Source organism: Nicotiana tomentosiformis, chromosome 4 (genome assembly GCF_000390325.3).
Source record: "Nicotiana tomentosiformis chromosome 4, ASM39032v3, whole genome shotgun sequence".
In the NCBI taxonomy this organism is placed as follows: domain Eukaryota; kingdom Viridiplantae; phylum Streptophyta; class Magnoliopsida; order Solanales; family Solanaceae; genus Nicotiana; species Nicotiana tomentosiformis.
The window spans coordinates 116,510,928-116,534,536 of NC_090815.1; the positions used below are offsets into that span (position 1 = coordinate 116,510,928).

Genomic DNA, 23,609 nt, shown 5'->3' on the forward strand with positions numbered 1-23,609 from the left:
TTCCAAATTTAAAAAATTTCTTTCCAAATTAACTCTGAACTTCCCGATTAATTCCGACCACACGTACAAGTCATAACACCTGAAATGAAGCTACTCAAGGCCTCGAATCGTTGAATGATGCGCTAGGGCTCAAAACGGCCGATCGGGGAGTTACATTAAATTTTATTGATAATATATCAATCTATAGCTTAATAATTGAGCATATTAAAGGAAAAGATAATAATTTTGCATATCAGTTAAGTAGGAAAAAAATTACTATCAATTAATAGACATGTTTTACATTTACATCATGAGACCAACAATTTCCAAGATTGAAGACAAGGGAAAAGGCATTCAAGCCTCACTTTCAAATAAATATTTTCAGACAGTATTAGATAATCTTCAATTCAAGCCACAATCCTTAGTAGAACAGACTAATATGGATAGAATAAGTTTTGGGAAGCATAATTTAATATTTTCCCACCTTCAAACATGTCATTCAGAGTTTTACCAGAATGCGTCATAGACAGACCACAAAGGTGTTTGTGTGTGTGTGTGTGTATATATATATATATATATATATATATATATACCGTTGTGATGTGCAACACGATCCCACACATATGATGTCTTCTCCGTTTCAGCGCGCAACCTGATCCACATATATGCATATTTATACATCCATATGTAACTATTATACCACAATCGAGCACATGAAACTTAATCCATAAATAATAAAAAATAATTTTGAATTTATAGATAAAATTTTTAAATTTGAATTAAAATAAAAAAGAAATTTATCTTTGTTATCATGTTATTATACTTAATTCGGTTAATGATCATATGCAATCATATTAGGAACTTTTATTATCTTAATTCAAATTATTTAAATACCACTTCGCCTCTGGCAAAAAAGAAAAAAATACTCCATATAACTATAAAACTCTTTTACATTTAAAATCCTATAATTATAGTTCTTTAAAACACTATAGCTATATTTGAATAAAGCGAATTTCTTTTAAAATAAATGTAATATATAGGGTACACGTCTATGTTTATGCAGATAATAAAAAAAAGTTTAAAAGTTGATAAAAGTTTACTTACATATATAATGAAGTAAACCTACATGCTGGAAAAAGAAACATTACAAAAATCAGTCAATATTCAAAATAAGTTATTTTTTTTCTTTTTGAAAAATGTTTGTTTGAAGAGTCAATTTGTATAAATGTGTCACGACCCAAAACCAACCATCATGATGGCGCCTATCGTGGAACTAGGCAAGCCAACTACTCAACCAGTTCAACCAAATAAAAACTTTGAAAATTAAACGGAAGCAGTTAATATTTAAGAAAAACCCTTTAAAAATCGAAAAAAATCCACAACGCAATACAAATCTCTCCCAAAACTGGGGTGTCACCGAGGACATGAGCATCTATACCAGGATATAGCCAACTACAATGTCTAATGAATAAGAACTGAAATATAAATAAAGATAATGTAACGACCCGACCGGTCGTTTTGTGTATTACATATCCGTTTCCCTATTTACTACTCAATTTATGCTTTACAGTTATTTTATGACTTACCGGGTCAGTTGGTTCGGGTCCGGAAGGAATTCGGAGTGAAATGAGACACTTAGTCTCATAATTGAAAACTTAAGTTAGAAAAGTTGACCGGATGTGACTTACGTGTAAATGACCTCGGATTTGAATTTTGATGATTCCAATAGCTCCGTATGGTGATTTTGGACTTAGGAGCGTGTCCGAAAATTATTTGGAGGTCCGTAGTGGAATTAGGCTTGAAATGGCGAAAGTTGAATTTTTTGGAAGTTTGACCGGGGGGTTGACTTTTTGATATCGGTGTCGGAATCCGATTCTAGAAATTTGGATAGGTCTGTTATGTCATTTATGACTTGTGTGCAAAATTTGAGGTCAATCGGACGTGATTTGATAGGTTCCGGCGTCGTTTGTAGAAGTTTAAAATTTCAAAGTTCATTAGGCTTGAATTGTGGTATGATTTGTGGTTTTAGTGTTGTTTGAGGTGATTTGAGGGTTCGACTAAGTTCGCATCATGTTTTAGGACTTGTTAGTATATTTGGCTGAGGTCCCGGGGTCCTTTGGTGAGTTTCGAATGGTTAACGGATCGAATTTTTGACTTGGAATTTTTCGCTGAAGTTTTTCTGGTACACTGTCTAGTTTCCTTCTACGCGATCGGGTAGAAATATCCGCGATCACGTAGGGTTAATTGGGGCTGCTGAGTTTTTGTTCTATGCGATAGCGTGGGGAGAATCGCGATTGCGTAGCTCGAAAGAAGGAATGCATCGCGAACGCGTGGATCAAGCTGCATTCGCGAAGAGGAGGTGAGGCAGCTGGGGTTCGCGAGCATTGTTCTATGCGAGCGCGTGGTCTGTGCGCGATCGCGTAGGCCTGGGAAGCTCGTGCTTCGCGTTCGCGTGTGGAGTGTATTTTGGTCTTCACTATCGCATAACTTTGTACGCGATCGCATAGGGTTATTTTGGGCAGTGGAAATGTTGTGCTTCGCGATCGTGGGACTTTGTCCGCGATCGCATAGAAGAAATGACTGGGCAGAGAATTTAAGTTCTGAAAATGGGACTTCGTCCCATTTTCTATTTTTACCGATCTGGAGCTCGGGAATAGGCGATGTTTGGGAGAATTTCAAGAAAAACAATGGGGTAACTCAATATTGGTCAAATTACCCGACTCCATGGTTATTTTTAACATTTAATTGGTGAATTAATTTGGAAAATTGTGAAAATCCTCTTGATTTAATTTGAAGATTTGAGGGTCGAGTTGATGTCGGATTTGAGTAAAATTTATATGGTTGGACTCTTAGCTGAATGGGCATTCATATTTTGTAACTTTTGTCGGGTTCCGAGATGTGGGCCCCACGGACAATTTTTGGAGTGTAATTTAGGATTTTGTGGGAAAATATTAGTATTTTGATATGGAATTAATTCGTATAAATTGTGTGGACTGAATCAAATTTATTGTGGCTAGATTCGAGCCATTAAGGAGTTGATACGCGCAGAATGGGATTTATGGAGCATTTTTTAGCTTGCCCGGCATTGGATTCGTCTTGTTCGGGGTAAGTAACTCTTCTAATCTTGGAGCTGAGGGTATGAACCCTGAATATACGTATTATGTGAATTGTTTGGAGGTGACGCACATGCTAGGTGATGGGCGTGTGGGCGTGCACAATAGAAATTGTGACGTAATCGTTTCTGTGGAATTCTGTAGTTAAATAATCTTGGCATTTTCCATGCAGTTTTATGTGTTAAAGAAATTGAGCTGAGAATCATATTGAAAATCATGTTGAGGCTATGTGCCAGTATTATTGGGATCCACTAAGGTCATATTGCTGTGAATTATTTATTTTAAATTGAAAATTCATACTCGGTCATATTCATTTCATTACATCTCATATCTCAGTTTCTGTTCTTATTTATTGATACATCATATTATCATTTTCGGGCTATTTTCAAGACATTGTGAGCCCATAAGAGAGAGACTAGAGATATTGATGACTGAGAGAGGCCGAGGGCCTGACTGTGAGGATATTTTTGGGATTGGGTTGCACGCTGTAGCAGGCCATGTTGGCTTTATATATATTATTATTATTATTATTATTATGTGGATCAGGGCTGCCCGCATGCAGCAGGCCTTATAGGCTTTATATAGCACGTGATTTGTCTGTGCGGTTTATAGCGCTTGGGCTGAAGGAGCCCCTCCAGAGTCTGTACACCCCCAGTGAGCGTGGTTGTTATTATTGCGGGATGGATCTTGTCCGAAGAATTATATACTTGGAGATGGATCTTCTCCGCGGGCTGGATTGGCCCTACTCGGTACTGAGTGACTGATGATCAATTGATGTGTATATTCTGAGATGGATCTTCCCTGGGCCGGATTAGCCATATACAGTACCGAGTGATTGGGCATGATGAGTGGAATGTGTGAGAAAATGAGATTGAGTACTCTGAGAGTGTGAGTACATGAGTTCATCTCTGAGATACATTGCATTGACATGCACACATAACATACAAACATAGAGATGCATTTTTCTCATGTTGGACGGTATCACATTATTCATGATTTCTCATACATGTTGGCTGGTGGGCATAGGGATGCATTTGTTTTACACTGCTTATCTGGAAAGAAAATGAAACATCTTATTTATTATTGAAAGGGTTTTGGGAAAAATTATTGTTTTCAAACTTATTCATATTTTTGGCAACTCCGGTAAACGATTTGGATTTTCATTGATGTACTTGAAAGGCAGAACTATTTTCAGAAATCATGATTAAGCTGAGCATTTTATCTCTGAGTTACTTCTTGTATTATTTACTTTACGTTGTTATGGATTGTTGTTGACTATTGGTTTTTGACCCGACCTTTGTACAAGCTCGTCACTACTTTCAACCTAGGGTTAGGTTTGTTACTTATTGAGTACATGGGGTCGGTTGTACTCATACTACACTTTTGCACCTTGCGTGCATATATTGGATGCTGATGTTGCTGTTATCAACGGAAGCTGGATTTGAAGACGTACCTGCGTTCTGGTTGTAGTTGCCTCTTATTCATGGTAGCCTTAGATTTATAAAAATCTGTTTATGTACATTTCGAACAGATGATGTATTTATTTCATACCAGCTTTGTAATTTCAAATTTTAGAAGCTTATGATTTGTACACCAGTCCTTGGGGAGTGAATAAGAGATAGTTAAATATTAATTGAATCGGATTATTGTTATTGGGCTTACCTAGCGGGTAAGGTTAGGTGCCATCACGGCTAGTTGGATTTTGGGTCGTGACAAGGTGGTATCAGAGCTCTAGGTTCATAGGTTCTACAAGTCATGAGCAAGTGTCTAGTAGAGTTTTGCGGATCGGTATGATGACGTCTATACCTATCTTCGAGAGGCTACAGGGCATTTAGGATAATTTCCCATCTTTCTTTCCTTATCATGCGGAATTGATTAAGATTGAAATATAACTCTTTGAATTCCTTCTACGCATTCGTGTGCACATGTAAGCGCTCGGTATCATCTGTGTATCACCGACTTGTGATTTTAGGGATGATGTGCGAGATGTGTATTCTGTGTTTTGGTGATGGGCCAGTCTGGAGGACTTGAGGCCATGGTTGAATCGCAGCTTAAGCTCGGTAGCTTCAGTTGTAACTTGTACATTTGGACTCATATGTCCGGTAGTGTCCCTATGAGTGGAATTTGTGGCTCGATGAACGGTGAAATGGCTTTGTGATGAGTATGATGTAACTGCGGGATGTGTTAAGACGATGTGAATGTGGCGAGAAGTATTTCCTTGAAGTGTAAAGGAAGGCCATTGGGTGCGTGATTTTCATTTTGATGTGACGTATAGTCTCGAATGTGAATGTTTTGAAAGATCTTTCACGTTGCTAAATTTTGGGGCAAATTAAATTCTCGTGTCTGGTTAATGAGTTTGGACTCAGAAAGATTAAGTGATTTCATAGTAATTGTGGCTGCGAAAGGGTATAACAAGATGCCAATTTGAGACTAAGAAGGTTGGTTATCTCTTGCAGAGTAATCTACGTAGGTGTATTCCTTATGATGTGAATAGAGAGTTTCTTTTCTGCCATCGGGGCGTATGTGTTGAGACTTGAATTTGAATCTGGTTAAGAAAGTTGACTTGAGTGTTAAGGGAATGGATGCGAGCTTAGCGGACGATTGAGGTATTTTTATGGTTGGCATGGTATGAGCTTGAGAAGAATATTCGTTGAACTGACCACAGTGTTATGGCAATAATAGAATATGGGTACTGCGAATTATCGAGTTTTTTAATTAGTGACTTTGAGCCAAATGGGGGAGCCTGCTATTGACAATTTAATTCATGGTTATGTGTCAAAATATTTTTTGTGTTAGTCTGAAGTATACTTGGGAATCAGTGATGACTCGCAGAGGTAGAGTTTGAGCATGACTCGAGTAAGGAAATTTCTAGATACGGGTTATATTGCGCTTTATGAGTATATAAAAATCGTGGGATGAGTGAATTGTTATTTGTGAATGATGTAGTGTGCACAGAGCATGAATTTGATAGGTGGTATTAAAGTAGAGTTACTTCTTTGAGTGTTGTTGTGCTAATGAGGCAAGTGTCTTTTGGCCCATTTGGACGGTGTAATTTGTATTTGAACAAAGGGGGTGACTCTCGAGAAAGTTCTAATGGATTCAAGATTAATATGAAACAATTGAGAATTTCTGGCGGAATTAGTTATGGCTAAAATCTAAGATTTAAGTTGGATGGTGTCGAGACTTATGGCATTTTTGTATATCATTATGGATTTTATATTTCTTTATCAGGAAGGTGAATGAAACGGCCTTAGACTCAAATAAGGTATTTTCAGAGTGGGTGTTTCGGTTGTGGTATTTATAGGGATAATTAGGATGTGGCGAGACTCTACAGATGTTTTGGTGGCAATATTCTTGGGTTTTGGTGACCTGCGTGGTTTGGTCGAGTTAGAGAAATTTAGTTCTGGTGGTAATATTCTTGGGTTTTGGTGACCTACGTGGTTTGGTCGAGTTAGAGAAATTTAGTTCTAATAGCTTGGTTATGTGCAGATGGATTTCAAAGTGTTCTTGATGGATTCTACCATGGTTTGAACCGGATATTTTCTATTGGTGTGGGAAACATGTTGTGTATTGTGATTTCCTCCTGGAAGGAAGCAAGAGGAAGGTTTCTAACTAACCAGGTATGTAATTTTCTAGTGACTCAGAGTTGATAATGAGGTTCTTGTGCTTGTCACATGATGGCATAAAGGAAATGTTAGTCATTCTAGTGGTGGAGTTGGGATCAGTTACGGTGATTCATGTATTCGATGAGTTTGGAGACTGGGAGTTCTCAGAAGTATATTGTTTCGGGTTGCGGCCTATTTGAGGTGAGTATTTTATTTTAACTCAGTGGAGGCACTAGTTGCGTTAATTATTTGTGATAGCTACACACTATAAGTGTGCATATATGTGAGGTTTGAGCAAATATGCGGGCATTAGGGAAGGTATTTATACTCGAAAGAATGCTTAGGCTATGATATGCCTAGAGTTGACTGTTAAGCGTAAAGTTATAATGTTTCTCGTGTTCTTACCTTTGTTGAGAACTATCTGGGCTACACTTGAGGTTACAAAGAGGCTAATTCCCTGAATAAATGGGTTAGTTACTATTTCTGCGTTAAATTGTCGATTTGAAGTGTGATAGCAGACTTTGCACATGCTTACACTATGACGTGTTATTTATACCAGTCCAGGAGCATGAGAATCTTATTTCATTATCATATACAAGTGTACTTGTTTAATTTCTCCTGTATGATATGATGGGATTGGAGGCATGTGACCATGCTAGGTGATTCATATTATTGGTACGTGAGTTGTCCGTGCCGTGTGTGGGAATTTTATTTCTATGAAAATTTATCTGATTCATTAATTTCCTTCCTCTACAATTGTGCACATGCACCTAAGGTTATCCTCTTCACGAAATTTGAGGAGTTGGTTGTAAAATTGTTGTGGTGGTGGTGCTTGTTGAACTTGCAATATAGTTCTCTCACTTGAGACATCTCCCATATTTGGGTACATAGATTGCGCAGTGGTGACTGGAGTTATATTGATGTGGCGTGTATGTGGGATAGTTATGTTTAATAATATAAGGTCGTTGGACCTAGAATGGGTACTATCAGGTTTGATTACGGTATATTCGGGAGTATAATATTAAAAGTCGACTTAGGAAGTGATTATGGTTATAGTTGGGGCGAGAGAGCTCCATGAATTGTTCATCTGATAAGGGGTCATGAGATTTCCGCATGTTTCTTTCATTATCAGTAGTGTATGAAGGTTTTGGAACGAGGTTTTGTTTGATATGGGGTTTAATATCAGTACCGGGTTGGTTTTGGAGTAGTTACTATGATCGAGAATGGTTCTACGAGCATGCAAGTGGTGTACTATGTTATCTGATTGTATCCGTGGTTATGGTTATAGCTCGATGCAGCTTGTTTAGTCTTATACATTGTGTAAATGTGAGATTCGGGTCTTAAAAAGAATTCTAGATGTTAGAAATTTAGCTCCAAGGTTTTTGGGCTAAGGTTAATTAATGATTTTCAGTTATGTTGTGTGGTCAGGCCTATACAGAATAGGGTGACTTGAGATCACCCCCCGGGTATGTGCATGGTAAGGTGGAATAGAGATTTGAAGGTTAAGAACAACTCTTGGGATGTTCGAGGACGTACATATGTTTAAGTGGGGGAGAATGTAATGACCCGACCGGTCGTTTTGAGTATTACAGCCCTGTTTCCCCATTTACTGCTCAATTTATGCTTTACAATTGTTTTATCACTTACCGGGTCAGTTGGTTCGGGTCCGGAAGGAATTCGGAGTGAAATGAGACGCTTAGTCTCAAAATTGAAAACTTAAGTTAGAAAAGTTGATCGGATGTGACTTATGTATAAACGACCTCGGATTTGAATTTTGATGATTCCAATAGCTCCGTATGGTAATTTTGTACTTAGGAACATGTCCGGAAAATTATTTGGAGGCCCGTAGTGGAATTAGACTTGAAATGGCGAAAGTTGAATTTTTGGGAAGTTTGACCGGGGGGTTGAGTTTTTGATATCGGTGTGGGAATCCGATTCTGGAAATATGGATAGGTCTGTTATGTCATTTATGACTTGTGTGCAAAATTTGAGGTCAATCGGACATGATTTGGTATGATCCGGCGTCATTTGTAGAAATTTGAAATTTCAAAGTTCATTAGGCTTGAATTGGTGTATGATTTGTGGTTTTAGCATTGCTTGAGGTGATTTGAGGGTTCGACTAAGTTCATATCATGTTTTAGGACTTGTTGGTATATTTGGCTGAGGTCCCGGTGGCCTCAGGTGAGTTTCGGATGGTTAACGGATCGAATTTTGGACATGGAAGTTGGCTGAAGTTTTTCTGGTACACTGTCTTATTTCCTTCTACACGATCGCATGGAAAGATCCGCGATCGCGTAGGGTTAATTGGGGATGGTGAGTTTTGTTTATCTGCGATCGCGTGGGGAGAACCGCGATTGCGTAGCTCGGAAGAAGGAATGCATCGCAAACGCGTGGATTAAGCCGCGTTTGCGATGTATTGGTGAGGCAACTGGGAATCGCGAGCATTGTTCTATGCGAACACGTGGTCTGTCCGCGATCGCGTAGGCCTGGGAAGCTTGTGCTTCGCGTTCGCTTGTGTTATGGTGCGGTCACGTAGAGAAGTTTTGGGGGCAGTGTATTTTGGTCTTCGCGATCGCATAGGGTTATTTTAGGTAGTGGAAATGTTGTGCTTCGCGATCGCGGGACTTTGTCTGCGATCGCATAGAAGAAATGACTGGGCAGAGATTTTAAGTTCTGAAAAGGGGACTTCGTCCCATTTTCCATTTTTAATGATTTGGAGCTCGGGAAGAGGCGATGTTTGGGAGATTTTCAAGGAAAACAATGGGGTAAATGGTCTTGACTCAATATTGGTCAAATTACTCTAATCCATGGTTGTTTTTAACATTTAATTGGTGAATTAATTTGGAAAATTGTGAAAACCCTCTTGGTTTAATTTGAAGATTTGAGGGTTGAGTTGATGTCGGATTTGAGTAAAATATGTATGGTTGGACTCGTGGTTGAATGGGAGTTCATATTTTGTAACTTTTGTTGGGTTCTGAGACTTGGGCCCCATGAGCGATTTTCGGAGTGTAATTTCGGATTTTATGGAAAAATATTAGAATTTTGATATGGAATTAATTCCTATAAATTGTGTGGACTAAATCAAATTTATTGTGGCTAGATTCGAGCCGTTTAGGAGTTGATACGCGCAGAATGGGATTTCTGGAGCATTGTTTAGCTTGCTCGGCATTGGATTCGTCGTGTTCGAGGTAAGTAACTCTTCTAATCTTGGAGCTGAGGTATGAACCCTGAATATACGTATTATGTGAGTTGTTTGGAGGTGACGCACATGCTAGGTGACGGGCGTGTGGGCGTGCAACATAGAAATTATGAGGTAATTATTTCCGTGGAATTCTGTAGTCAAATAATCTTGGCATTTTCCATACAGTATTATGTGTTAAAGAAATTGAGCTGAGAATCATATTAAAAATTATGTTGAGGCTATGTGCCAGTATTATTGGGACCCACTAAGGTCTTATTGCTGTGACTTAATTGTTTTAAATTAAAAATTCATACTCAGTCATTTTTATTTCATTGCATATCATATCTCAGTCTTTGTTATTATTTATTAATACATCATATTATCATTTTTGGGCTATTTTCATGACATTGTAAGCCCATGAGAGAGAGACTGGAGAGATTGATGACTGAGGGAGGCCGAGGGCCTGACTGTGAGGATATTTTTGGGATCGGGCTGCACGCCACAGTAGGCCATGTTGGTTTTATATATATATATATATATATATATATATATATATATATATATATATATTATTATTATATATATTATTATTTGGATCGGGGCAGCCCTCCTGCAGCAGGCCTTATAGGCTTTATATAGCACGTGAGTTGTCCGTGCGGTTAATAGCGCTTGGGCTGAAGTAACCCCTCCAGAGTCTGTACACCCCCAGTGAGCGTGGTTATTATTATTGAGGGATGGATCTTCCCAGGACATGGATCTTGTCCGAAGCATTATATACCTGGAGATGGATCTCCTCCACGGCCTGGATTGGCCCTACTTGGTACTGAGTGATTGATGATCACTTGATGTGTATATTTCGAGATGGATCTTCCCTGGGCCGGATTGGCCATATACAGTACCGAGTGATTGGGCATGATGAGTGAAATGTGCGAGCAAGTAAGATTGAGTACTCTGAGAGTGTGAGTACATGAGTTCATCTCTGAGATACATTGCATTAACATGCACACATGACATACAGGCATAGAGATGTATTTTCCTCATGTTGTACGGTATCACATCATTCATGATTTATAACACATGTTGGCTGATGGGCATAGTGATGCATTTGTTTTACACTGCTTATCTGGAAAGAAAATGAAACATCTTATTTATTATTGAAAGAATTTTGGGAAAAATTATTGCTTTCAAACTTATTCATATTTTTGGCAACTCCGATAAATGATTTGGGTTTTCATTGATGTACTTGAAAGGCAGAACTATTTTCAGAAATCATGATTAAGCTGAGCATTTTATCTCTGAATTACTTCTTGTATTATTTGCTTTACGTTGTTGTGGATTGTTGTTGACTATTGGTTTTGGACCCGACCTTGGTACAAGATCGTCACTACTTTCAACCTAAGGTTAGGTTTGTTACTTATTGAGTACATGGGGTCGGTTGTACTCATACTACACTTTTGCACCTTGCGTGCAGATATTAGATTTTGATGTTGCTGTGATCGACGGGATCTGGATTTGAAGACGTACCTGCGTTCTGGTTGTAGCTGCCTCTTGTTCATGGTAGCCTTGGATTTATAAAAATCTATTTATGTACATTTCGAATAGATGATGTATTTATTTCATACCAGCTTTGTAATTTCAAATTTTAGAAGCTCATGATTTGCACTACCAGTCCTTGGGGAGTGAATTAGAGTCAGTTAAATATTAATTGAATTAGATTATTGTTATTGGGCTTACCTAGAGGGTGAGGTTAGGTGCCATCACGGCTAGTTGGATTTTGGGTCGTGACAGATAATGAAGAAGAGTCAAGGCCTGTGAATGCCATGCAGCTACCTCGATAATCTCTGAGATCTCGACTCTTCACTCAGAAGCCGCCGTAACTGGAAGCACCTGGATCTGCACACAAGGTGCAGGGTGTAGCGTGAGTATAACCAACTCAATAAGTAACAAATCCAAACTTTGGACTGAAAGTAGCGACGAACTCAACCGACACATTTCAACATAGAAATAACAGTGCAGAAAAGTAGACATGCTTTCAAGTTCGATAAATATCTCAAAACAGTAAAATGGATCAAATCTGAATGATATGAAGAATATAACTCCTCTACTTCTACATGCCAATGCATATGTTGTATGTGACACACTATGCTGACAGCCTCATGTGCTCACACTCTCAAATGCTCAATCACTCAGTACTGAATATGGCCCATACGGCCCAGGGAAGATCCATCCCGGAATATATACATCACTGACCATCAGTCACCCAGTACTGAGTAGGGCCAATCCAGCCCATGGAGAAGATTCATCTCCAGGTATATAATGCTTCGGACAAGATCCATGTCCAGGGAAGATCCAACCCTCAATATAATCAACAACACTCACTGGGTGTGTGTGCAGACTCTAGAGGGGATCCTCTAGCCCAAGCGCTATCATAAATCAATATAACCGCTGCGGCGTGCAGCCCGATCCCATAAATGTCACTCATAATCAGGCCCTCGGCCTCACTCAATCATCAATCTCTCTAGTCTATCTCTCACGAACTCACAGTGTCATAATACTAGCCCGAAAATAATGATATGATGTATCAATATATAATAACAGAGACTGAGATCGGCTCCAAACGTCCCTAAATCTAGCCCCAAGAAGTACACTACAATCAATACTGGCTAAAGGAATCAATTATACAAGAAATTACAAAGTAATTAATCAAAAATCCGAAATCGGCTCACACCCGGTCGGGCCCACATCTCAAAATCCAACAAAAGTCACAAAACACAAAAGCACATTCACTCTGTAATGACCCGACCGATCGTTTTGAGAGTAATAGTCCTAATCCCCTATTTACAAATTCTCACATATCTTTTCTGTATATGTGACTTGCCGGGAGGTCTTGTTTTTGGTTTCGTAGTGATTTGGGACACTTAATCCCTAAATAGAAGCTTAAGCTTTAGGATCTTGACCGTAGTTGGAACTGTGTGAAGGCGACTCTGGAATAGAGTTTTGTCGGTTCCGTTAGCTCCGTTGGTGATTTCGGACTTAGGGGCATGTGCGAATTGTGTTTTGGAGGTCTGTAGCTCATTTAGGCTTGAAATGGCGAAAGTCGAATTTTTGGAGATTTTGATCGGTAGTGGACTTTTTGATATCGGAGTCGGAATCCAATTCCGGAAGTTGGAGTAGGTCCATAATGTTGAATATGACTTGTTTGCAAAATTTGAGGTCGATCGGACATGGTTTGATAGGTTTCGGCATCGATTGTAGAAATTTGAAGTTTCAAGTTCATTAAGTTTGAATTGGAAGGCGATTCATGTTTTTAGCATTATTTGAGGGCTCAACTAAGTTCATATGATGTTTTAGGATTTATTGGTATGTTTGGTTGAGGTCTCGGGGGCCTCGGGTGGATTCCGGGTGGTTAACTGACTAGTTTTGGACTTGAAAGATTTCAGAAATTTCTGGTGTTTTCAGTCACTGGTTTCCTCTTATGCAGTCGCGTAGGAGGAGACGCGATCGCGAAGCCTTGAATTAGGCAGTCACCTTTTTGTTCTATGCGATCGCAATAGCTCGTCCGTGATAACGAAGTTTGCGTGGCCATTGATACGCGAAAGCATAGCCCGTTCTGCGTTCGCAATGAGGAAGATAGGACCTGGGCAGTGGGATGATTTATTCTATGCGGTCACGCGGAGTGTTACGCGATCGCGTAGGTCTATGCAGCCACTGGTACGCGATCGCAGGTGAGGTTACGCATTCGTATAGCATGTTTTAAAGGTGTTGGAATTTTTTTCTACGCGATCGCGTGGAAAATTCTGCGATCGCGTAGTGTGAGCACTTGGGCAGAATATAACATTCCAAAATCGAGGGTTAAGCCATTTTTAACAAACTTGAGATAGGGAACTCGTATTTGGACGAGCTTTTGAGGGATTTTCAGAGACATCGATTGGGTAGTGATTCTTCACTTCTGTTTGGTTATATCCCACTAATCTATCATTAATTTCATCATTTAATTTCGGATTTGGGGTAAAAATTTGGGAAAAATGGAAAGAAGTTCTTCAACCAAGATTTTGGGTTTTGATTGGGATTTTGACAACGGTTTTGGATAATTTTGGTACGAGTGAATTCGTGAGTGAATGGGTGTTCATATTTTGTGACTTTTACCCGATTCCGAGACGTGGGCCCGAGTCAGCTTTTTTCGGCGATTTTCTATTTTCTTGCTTTAGCTTTAATTTCATTAATTAGATTAATTTCTTATAGTCGTATTTATGGTATGCAATAGTCGGATATTCGTGGAAAAGGCGTTGTTACCGATTGATTGAGCTTGGTTCGAGGTAAGTGGCTTGCCTAACCTTGTGTGGGGGAAATCCCCTTAGGATTTGATACTGATATTGATATATGAGTGCCGTGTACGTGAGGTGATGAGTACGTACACGGTCTATTTGTTGAAAAATCCGATTTATTTTACTAAGTAGTGACTTGTTTCCTTTAATTTGAGTTATACCGTTTAAATGAGTATTACTCTGTTTTTCATTCTTAGTTGAGTTATCCCAATATGCATAGTTATCCTGTTTAGTCTAATATCGCATATCTACGTGCTTTAACTGCTTATTTGAACTCTGTGAAGCATGCCTAGTTGATTTCCTGTTTTCCCTTGTTCTTTATCAGTATTAATTGTAAAATTCTTGCCGTTAACTATGGTATTTATCGGTTGAGCTGTGTGTTTACTTTTGAGACTACGAGGCGGTTCCTCGGGAGTTCTCCGTGCACATTTACTTTTGAGACTACAAGGCGGTTCCTCGAGAGTTCTCCCTGCACATTTACTTTTTAGACTACGAGGCGGTTCTTCGGGAGTTCTCCTTGCATATTTACTTTTGATACTACGAGGCGGTTCCTCAGGAGTTCTCCCTGCACATTTACTTTTGAGACTACGAGGCGGTTCCTCGGGAGTTCTCCCTGTATATTTACTTTTGAGACTACGAGGCGGTATCTCGGGAGTTCTCCCTGCATATTTATTTTGGGACTATGAGACGGTATCTCGAGAGATCCCTTGGTGTTTATCCCTGTGTGTTGTATTGTTATATCACTATGTTTTCCTTTGTTAAATTCAGTCTCTTATTATACTGTTATATTCTCCTGTTTTATTATATACCAGTGGGCCTGACCTGACCACGTCACTACTCTACCGAGGTTAGGCTTGGCACTTACTGGGTACCGTTCTGGTGTACTCATCCTACTCTTCTGCACATGATTTGTGTGCATATCCAGGTACTACTTATCAGCCCCGCTACTAGCTGAGAGTGCTTTATTCTGTACGAAGACTTCAAGGTACATTTGCCGTGTCCGCAGACCTTGGAGTCCCCGTCTATTCTCTCCTATGTCATTTACCTTCCGTACTTCTTTTATTAGACTCTAGTGTATAGGGATACTAGTTTCCTTCTGTAGCTTGTGACTCATAATGTTCCGGGTTTTGGGATAAGCTGTGTACGTCTAGAGTTTTGGTTATTGTACATACCGAATGACATTGTTATTGGTTATTCAGTATCTATTGTAGTTAGTTGATAAGTTTTGCTTTCGTTTTGTTATTTTCCGCAATTTGTTAGACTTAGTCGTCACGACGTTATACAGATAGAGTTTGGGTCCTGACAAGTTGGTATCAGAGCTCTAGGTTCATAAGTGTCTTGAGTCACAAGCCGGTTTATTAGAGTCTCGCAGATCGGTACGAAGATGTTTGTACTTATCTTCGAGAGGCTATGGAACTGTTAGGAAAAATTATACTTCTTTGATTCCTTGTCGTGCAAAATTTGTTCATATAAAAAATTCTAAACTTTTGTATTTTATTCTTTCTCAAAGATGGTGAGGACTCGTACTGAAGGATCTGATGGACAGGTACTCGCGCCCCCTGCTAGAGCCGCGAGAGGCCGGGGCTGGGGCCGGGGCCGGGGCCGGGGTAGAGGCTAAGGAAGACCACGCGGTGCAGCTAGAGCATCCGCGCGCGCTGCGATAGAGGAGCCCCCAACAGCTCCAGCTGGAGGGCAGGCACCGGAGGTGCCTATTGCTGCACCAGCCTTTCAGCAGACTCTAGCCCAGTTCATGAGCATGTTCAGCACCTTAGCTCAGGCTGGATTGATCCCACTAGCTCCTGCCATATCTCAAGCCCGGGGAGGGGCACACACTACCGCAGCCCATACTCCTGACCAGAGGGTCCAGGTTGACCAGGCCCCAGAGTTCATCCCTATGCAGCCGGTAGCTCCGGTTCAGCACGAGACTAGGTCAGCAGTTTCTGAGGCGGAGCAGCTCAGACTTGAGAGGTACAAGAAGTACCACCCTCATATCTTCAATGGATGCGTCATAGTATGCCTAGAGTTTTCTGGAGGAGTGTCATCGTATTCTCCGTACTATGGGTGTAGCGGAGATGAGTGAGGTTTCTTTTACCACCTTTCAGCTTAGACGAGTTGCCTATCAGTGGTGGCGTGCTTATGAGTTGAGTAGTCCGGATGAGGTAGCTTCACTTACATGGACTTAGTTCTCGAACATGTTTTTGAGAGAGTATGTCCCTCAGAGCCTCAAGGACTCATGGCGCGCAGAGTTTGAGCAGCTGCGCCAGGGTGCTATGACTGTGTCAGAGTATGCAGTCCGCTTCAGTGAGTTGGCCCGACATGCACCGGCCTTGGTCACCACAGTTCGAGAGAGGGTTCAACAGTTTATTGAGGGACTCCACCACAGTATTCAGATTAGTATGGCTAGGGAGTTGGAGATGGATATTTCTTATCAGCAGGTTGTGAGTATCGCCAGGAAATTGGAGGGCATACTTGCCCGGGATAGAGAGGAGAGAGAGGCCAAGAGGTCTCGAGAGACTAGTTTTTATTCTGGTGCTCGTGCCCCAGCAGCTCACCATGGTAGGGGTTATGTGAGTCGCCCCGTTCATTCTGCTCTTCCAGCCGCCAGTAGTATTTCGATCCTTTTTAGGCCCCAGGAGCCTTATTATGCACTGCCAGTATCTAGTGTGCCTCCTGCTCGAGGTGTTTTTAGCGGCCAGTCCACCAGATCTAGCCCGAGTCAATCACAGCAGCCTCGCCCTCCGAGTTGTTTTCTTTAGTGTGGCGACACTTGCCACATGGTGAGGGATTGCCCCAGACTTAGGAGGAGTGCACCTCCACAGACTTTTCAGCCACCACGTGCTCCACCAGGTCCTCAAGCTATGATTCCAGCACCAGCTACCGCCCCACTTGCTCAGCCAGCTCGAGGTAGAGGTCGGGGAAGTCGAGGTCGCCCTAGAGGGGGAGGCCAGGCCAGATATTATGCTCTTCTGTCTTGTATAGAGGCAGTTTCTTCCGACTCTATCATTACAGGTATTGTTCCAGTCTGTCATAGAGATGCGTCGGTATTATTTGACCCAGGCTCTACATATTCCTAAGATTGAAGCAGTGCAGAGTTGGCCTAGGCCGTCATCAGCTACGGAGATCCGGAGTTTTCTTGGTTTGGCGGGGGTATTACCGTCGTTTTGTAGAGGGATTCTCATCTATTGTAGCACCTATGACCAGGCTGACCCAGAAAGGTGCTCCGTTCAGGTGGACAGAGGAGTGTGAGGAGAGCTTTTAGAAGCTTAAGACAGCTTTGACTACAACCCCAGTATTGGTATTGCCTACAGGTTCGGGGTCTTATACTGTATATTGTGATGCATCGCGGATCGGTCTCGGTGCGGTGTTGATGCAGGACAGTAGGTTGATTACCTATGCGTCCAGATATTTGTAACTATTTATTTGAACTCTGTGAAGCATGCCTAGTTGATTTCCTGTTTTTCCTTGTTCTTTATCAGTCTTAACTATAAATTCTTGCTGTTAACTATGGTATTTATCAGTTGAGCTGTGTGTTTACTTTTGATATTACGAGGCGGTTCCTTGGGAGTTTCTCTCTTCATATTTACTTTTGAACTTGTTCTACTGGCTTATTTTATTAAAGTTATAACTGAATTTGATTTAGAAATAAATGTAAGTATAATAGGCCGAGCCTTTACACTTTGAGTTGTGGGCGAGTTATTTGAGAAGCATAAAGATTATATGCGTTATGTGCATGTACTGTACTATAAACACGTGTCTCATAATTCAGTAACTTCTTTTCTTTCTTGTGGAGCGGGCCGAACGCCTCGGCAGTATATAGATGCATCTATGGTTCATGCCGCACGACCCTCGGCAGTGCACACATTATTCTGGATCGGGCCGAACGACCTCGGTGGAATCGTGCATTATAACGCTATTAGTCCGAATATTCTCGAGATAAAACTTCCACTGATGCCCATAGTTTTATATGGTATTCCTTATTTATTTGTGATTTACACTTGATATTTTCTAAGCTGTTAAGGTAGAATACAAGATCCAGAAATTCATGCTTTAGAAGAAGTAATTGGAAGATTATGTAATTTGCATATTTACCCCATCATTGCCGTATGCTTCATACCTGCTTATGTTTTATTATATTGCTTTATTGGACCTTTAGTAAGTGTCGTTGTCGACCCCTCATCACTACTTCTCCGGGGTTAGGCAAGATACTTACTAGGTACGCGTTGATTTACGTACTCATGCTGCACTTCTGCACTAAATGTGTAGGATCTGACAGGTTCATTTGATGATCACCTTGGCGCGTACGCACACCTATTGAGGAGGCTTCATGTGAGCTGCATTCCAGGCTATGCATCGCAGTCCACCGAGTCTCCATGTTACTAATTATTTTATTCTGTCTTATTACATTCAGGACATATGTTGTATTATTATTGTGCTCCCTAGAAAATGGCCATGTACTTGTGACACTGGGTTCGGGGGGTTCCTACTGGTTGTTCATTATTGTAGTTCACGTAGTTGTTATCATTTTACCCTGTAAATTCAATTTTATACTATTTACGAAATGGAGATTTCAAAAGTAATAAAATGAGTAAATAAATTGATAAATCAATGTTGGCTTGCCTGACGGCAGCGTTAGGCTCCATCACGACTTATAGTGGATTTTGGGTCATGACATCGCAAGTGTGATGCTCGTGCCGCAGAAGCAGATTCGCAGATACGAGACGTTGTCCGAAGAAGCGGGAAGGGCGGACCATGGTATAGTCTGCATCTGTGAGGATATTTCTGCAGAAGCGGAGCCACAGATGCGGCCATGGCTCCGCAGAAGTGGAAGTCATTGGGGCAGTGAGGTCCATTTAAGTGGACTTAGGCTATTTTTGGTTCATTCATTTCACTTCTTGGGGCGATTTTGGAGCTTCCTAGAGAGAGATTTCCACCTAGCTATTGACAGTAAGTAATTCCTACCCAATGTAAGTTAAATACATAGATTATGGGTAGATTTTAACATGTAAAATTGTGAGAATTTTGGGTTTAGATGAAAAACCCGAGTTTTGATAAAAATAGAATTTAACCATGGAAAATGATTATGGAATGGGATGAAAATTATATATTTGAGTTCGTAAGGTTATGGGTATCAATTATATTCGAAAATTTCTGGAATCCGGGTACATGGGTCCGGGGGGAGTGAATTTTAGGAATCTTCCAATTGGGGTTGGGTAATTACTCTAATAGTTAGATTATGAACTTTCGAACATGTATTGATTAATATATATAACGTTTGACTAGTTTCGGATTGTTCGGCACCGAGTTGAGGCTTTAGAGTGAATTTGAAGCTGGAAAGTGGTTTTTGAGACGAGGTAAGTCTCTTGTCTAACCTTGTAAGAGGGAATTTACCCCATAGGTGATTTAAATTACTATTTGGTTTTAATTGTGGAGGCTACGTACGCATGATGTGATGAGAGTCCATTCATAGCTACTAATTATGCTTATGTCTGGGTAGTTTAAGACCCAAATCATGAATTACTTGTAATGCTTGCACCCTATTTGTTAATTAAAGTGTAATGACCCGACCGATTATTTTTCTTTCTAGAACCCCGTTCCCCCAAATAAGACTCCCCATATGTACTTTTACAGTTTTATGACTCACGGTGATGGTTAGTTCGGGATTGGGAAGGGTTCTGGTTGAAATCGGAACACTTGGTTCCATGGTTTGGCTTTAAAAGGCTAAGTTTGACTTCGGTCAACATTTTGAGTAAACGACTTCTAAATCAAGATTTGACGGTTCCAACAGGTTCGTATGATGATTTTGGACTTGGGCATATATTCGGATCGGGTTTTGGACGAACTGGGAGCGTTTCGGCGCCTAATAGTGAAAGTTGACTCTTTGAAGGATTTAAAGTTCTTTAAATTTGGTTTGAAGTAGGATTTAACATTATCGAGGTCCAATTGGAATTTCGAGATCGCGAATAGTTCTGTATGGTGATTTAAGACTTGCACGCAAAATTTGGTGTCGTTCCGAGTAGTCTAAGTATGTTTCGGTGCATTCAGAGTTAGTTAGAAGAACTTGCAGTTCATAAGTTGATTCGAATTGGTTTAGGGTATGATTCTTAGTTTTGATATTGTTTTACGCGTTCTGAGGGTTCGAGCGAGTTTATTTTATGATTTCAAACTTGTTGGTATGTTGGGCGGGGCCCTGTGGGCCTCGGGTGTCATTCGGACTAGGCACGGACCAAGTTTGGACTTGGAAGAAGAGCCGAAGCACCAGGTTTATGGTGTAATCACATCTGCGGAGGGCTAGTGGCAGGTGCGAGCTCGCAGAAGCGAGCCATGGACTGCAGAAGAGGCTGAGCCTAGGCTGCCCAGTGTTCGCAGAAGCGGCAAGGTGACCGCACCTACGGATGCGCATGTGTGAAGAGTGGGTCGCAGAAGCGAAAGGGGTCGCAGGTGCGGCAAGCTCGCCGCATAAGTGATCTCCCGCCCGAAGAAGCAAAACCAGCCAGCCTCAGTGTCACGACCCAATTTAGGATCATGACCGGCGCTTAGGAACAAGTGCTCCCAAGTAAGCCTCATCGGTAATTTACAGAAAATCGGACAGAGTTTCTCTTGCTTTAGGAATCAACAACACAACCAACCTATATCGACCAAACAAGTTATAAGCCTCATTCACGAAGTATTTTCAGCATAATAATACTAACTTCATCTCCAAGTATACGATAGGAAAGTCTAATACGAGTCACAAGTCTATATCAATAAAAGAATATTTATGACACTCATAAAAATGACTATGGAGCGACACTAAGAGTTTTAAGAAAGAGACTATAATAAATAAACAATAATCTTTGCCTACGCGAATAAATGCGGGGCTCACCAGAAACTGTCAACTCATGTACTCTAACTAACGGAATCCTCGCCTACGTCTACTGCTGTCTTTGTAAAAATAATAGCGGGGAGTGAGTTGTTAGCTCAGTGAGTAATAATACTTAACCACAACTGTTTTAATTAGGGACAAGTCAGAAAATATGCTTGTATAATAATCACAAAATAAATTGCTCTTTTTAAAATGGCGATAATAATCAGTCTCATCGTGTGTTTTGTGTAACAAAATCAATTTAACAATTCAATAATAAACTCGGTAAATACCGTGTCATAGAAATCTTTATATTTGGGAGGTTTCCAGAAAAGGGTCATATAATCTGTATCAGTTTGTGGACCCTTTCGTAAAAGGAGTCAAATATAATTATAGGTCCCTGCTCGAGAGAAAATTATAATTGTATGCTAGTTCTACCTTTCCACTAGCGAGGACTATAACTGTACTCGGTAATCGGTAAATACAAGGTGCACCAGGTCTAACGAACCCGCCGTTAGCTATGGGATCCTTCAAAGTCTCTTCCCATTTATACGTTTCTTTGTAAATAATAAATATTCACGTGGAAGCATTTTCAAAATAGTGCAGGGCATATCAATTCTTATCAAATCATGTAATCCAAATTTCGGTAACGGTAATCATGTCTCAAGTGACAGTAAAACATATCTAGTAACAGTGAGAACCTTTTAAATAACTGTAAACATCTCAAGTAAACTATTCAGTACCATATCAAGTAAAGGACTTGTCCCAAATGCAATTTCAAACATTCGGTAATACCTTTTATTTTCAAAATATAGTATAAACCATGCAGGTTATGAAAACATAAATTGCGGTAAGATTACTACTCACAGTACTCGTGTCGAAATATCAAACTTGTCACTTCGAGCAATCCGTATGGCTTCTTCTATCACCTAAATTGTATCAATCTATATATCAATTCCATGAACCATCAACATACCAATTCACAATAACCAACCTTTACGCTTTCTTGTTTAACTCTTAATTTGCCAAATCAGAATTTTCTTCTCTACCCGAGAATACTTCTATACCTTAATCATGCACTTTAAGTCATATATAAATTTCTTAGCCTAAGGCAAAGTTACTGTAGAAGGCATATGATTCCAGATTACTTTTAAAATTTTTAGAGCTCGTTTAAGCTAATAACTACACTATGTCCTTATGGAAGTAGCTTTTTGTCACAAATTCTTCACTCAAATTGATTCATAATCTATCAATTTCAACCTTTTATATAATTTACTTGTTAAATTTTATACCAAGTTAAAAACTTGTGTGTTTGGCCCTCTTTGTGGTATATAACTAGACTAATATGTAGTTAGTGAACAAAAGAAGAAAACTTATGAAATCTGTCAAGAAGGCTCAAATAAGGAGTTTAAATGTTACCCGAAGAATCGAAAGTTATTCGAATTCGTAGATGTTGCTGAGTGTTGATACCATTCTTTGCTTTACAATTTTGCAGTGTCAAACTTTTGCACGTTTTTTTTTCTCCTTTGCTAAACAGGGATAACTTCACTGCTTTTGATTCTCTCCAACTCGATGAACTCCCTCAATCTTCTAATTGTTATTTTTGATCCTCATCTGACAAAGACCCTAATCCCTTTTGGTGTGCTGAAAAACGCCACCTTCTTTTTGGTGGGGTTTGACCCAACTAGTTTTCATTAATTCATTATTTATGTATTTATCTAGTTTTCTTCTTCTTCTTCTTTTTTTTTTCAATTAAATTCTAGCTAAAGGACAATTATATCCTTATTTTAAATATGAGGTATTACATTAAATATGAGGTATTACAGGCACCTCCGTAGAAGCAGACCTTGATCCGCAAAAGTGAAGCTGCAAATACGGCCTAGCGACCGCAGGTGCGAAATCGCTGGAGGTAGTGTGGTTCTTTTAAAACGGGACTTAGGCTATTTTGAGTGCATTTATTGCACACTTGGGAGGTTTTGGAGCTTCAAAAATGGGAATTTCAACCTAGCTATTAAAGTTTCGAGTCGTTTGGCACCGAGTTGAGGATTTAAAGTACAATTGTGGACCGAAAAGCAAGCTTTGAGACGAGGTAAATCTCTTTTCTAACTTTGTAAGAGGGAATTAACCACATAGGTGAATTGAATTAATATGTGCTTCTAATTATGGGGGCTACGTACGTACAAGGTGATGAAAGTCCGTACGTAGCTACTAATCATGCTTATGTCCGGGTAGTTTAGGATCCAAATCATGTTATACTTGCGGTGTCCGCACGCTACTTGTAATTTAAGTGCCTAAACAATATTGGAACTTGATAAAGAATTGTAAAAGTCCAAATTTCATTACTTGAGTTTTGGATGGGTTACTTGACCATTAATGAGAATTTGTGTTTTCTTTGAATATTAGCCTCTTAATAATCTTTGAATTGGTTGTTTATAAAGTATTTTCTCTTCTTGTGGAGTGGGCCGAATACCTCGGTAATAGAATAGATACATCTATGGTTCGTGCTGTTCGACCCTCGGCAAAGCACAATTTATATATTTGTATGTTGGATCGGGCCATACGACC

At 40.0% G+C, this 23,609-nt stretch overlaps 1 long non-coding RNA gene across 1 annotated transcript; it reads right to left on the reverse strand.

Moving 5' to 3' along the window:
* Nucleotides 1-204: 204 nt before the first annotated feature.
* Nucleotides 205-22,706, reverse strand: LOC104088250 (uncharacterized). Its single transcript, XR_684505.4, has 4 exons — nt 22,464-22,706; nt 21,912-21,973; nt 11,613-11,771; nt 205-631 (listed from the first exon to the last, which is right to left on the reverse strand). It is a non-coding gene; the product is annotated as an uncharacterized lncRNA (long non-coding RNA).
* Nucleotides 22,707-23,609: the final 903 nt, after the last annotated feature.